Below are 1686 nucleotides of genomic sequence, written 5' to 3' on the forward strand. Positions count from 1 at the left end.
ATGTGTATTACCTCAAATCCAGTTGTGCTACTGTCTGCAGTGCCATTTCTGAAGGTGTGAATTCTATTATTTGGAATTTCTTTTAAACATGTCAGGATGCTGGAAATATTTTGTTGAATGATACCTGAGTTTTTTTTCATTGAGAAGAGAGAAGAGAAGAATAAATAGGAGAGGAGAGTCTCAGAAAGGAGACAGAGAAGGGGAGGTTTGGGAAGGTTTAGAAAGGGAAGGTTTGGGAAGGTTTAGAAAGGGAAGGTTTGGGAAGGAAAGGTCTTTCTATTAGCCTTGGCAGATGTGGAGGAAACGGGAATGTTTTCCTCAGTCCCTCAGTAATGCTTTCTCTGTGCTGGTGGCAGGCAATTAACAAATCTTGTGGTTAGACCAGGAACAGATGGAAACTGGAAGAGCAGGAAGGATGCAATGAGGACATAACCATCACAGCGTTGGTGGTATAGTGGTGAGCATAGCTGCCTTCCAAGCAGTTGACCCGGGTTCGATTCCCGGCCAACGCAATTTGCTTTTGACACCTGGTGGGAAAGAGCAGAGCAGCCATCCAGAAGATCCGCCACAGGCTGAAGTGGGTCCAGAGTGACCTCCTGAAATTTAACAAGGAGAGAAGTGTGAGGGGAGAAGTAAGCTGCATAGACTGGGGACAACCCAAGTGGAGAGTTGACTGGCAGAAAAGGATCTTGGGGTCCTAGGTGTACTCCAAGTTGGACGTGAGCCAGCTATGTGCCCTTGTAGCAAAGAAGGCTAAGGGAGTCCGGGGTAAAGTATTGACTGGAGTTCGAGGCTGGTGATCCTTCTTCTATACTTGGGAGGCACACCTGGAGCAGATACTCAGTTCTGGACTCCCCAGAGCTTGTGAGGAATGGTCATACTGGAGATTACACTGGGTGAAGAGCCACAAGGATGGTAAAAGTGCTGGAGTGTTTCAGCCTGAGGAAAGGCTTGGAGCTGTTTAGCCTGGATGAGCCCCAGGGGGAATCTACTGATATTTACAGATGGCTGAAGGAAGAGTGCAAAGAGGATGGAGCCAGGGTCTCACCAGTGATGCCCAGTGGCAGCACCAAAGGCAATAGGCAAACACTGAAAGACATGAGACACTTTTTTTACTGTGAGGGTGACTGAGCACTAGCACAAGTTGCCTAGGGAGGTTGTGGAGTCTTCATCCTAGGGGATATTCAAAAGCTGTCTGGAAATGATCCTGGACAACTGGCTCTAGGGATTTGTGCTTGAGCGTGGAGGTTGGACCAGATGACCTGCAGACATTCCTTCCAACCTCAACCATTCCATGATTTGATGATTCAGGGCATTAAGACAAGGAGTCAAGCTAAGGCAAGAAGCCAGGGCAGAGGACCAATACAAGATGTTGATTATTTCTCTAGGAGTGGCAATGGCACCAGGAGCTGGGCTGGGAGACAAGAGGGTCAAAGGAGGAAGTGTTCCTCTAGCAGAGGTGGAAGAACATATGAGCTACAGTTCACTACAGAGCCAGTAGCTAGTGGTGCCTTCAGGTGCCATCAGATACATCCCAGTCTGGGGTTAAGTACCTTCCAGGAAGCCCCACTCCCTGAGTACCCCTCCCCCACCCAGGTCTCTGAGAGTGCTAGCAAGTTTTGGTGATGCAATCAATCACTGTCAATCCTATGGCTCAGACTCCTGTGGTACTCAAACCATGACTCT

At 48.5% G+C, this 1686-nt stretch overlaps 1 non-coding gene across 1 annotated transcript; it reads left to right on the forward strand.

Moving 5' to 3' along the window:
* Positions 1–440: 440 nt before the first annotated feature.
* On the forward strand, positions 441–512 carry TRNAG-UCC (transfer RNA glycine (anticodon UCC)). Its single transcript has one exon. It is a non-coding gene; the product is annotated as a tRNA-Gly (tRNA).
* Positions 513–1686: the final 1174 nt, after the last annotated feature.

Source organism: Melanerpes formicivorus, unplaced genomic scaffold (assembly GCF_026170545.1).
Source record: "Melanerpes formicivorus ecotype bairdi unplaced genomic scaffold, bMelFor1.0.p_v2 SCAF_13, whole genome shotgun sequence".
Classification (NCBI taxonomy): Eukaryota; Metazoa; Chordata; class Aves; order Piciformes; family Picidae; genus Melanerpes; species Melanerpes formicivorus.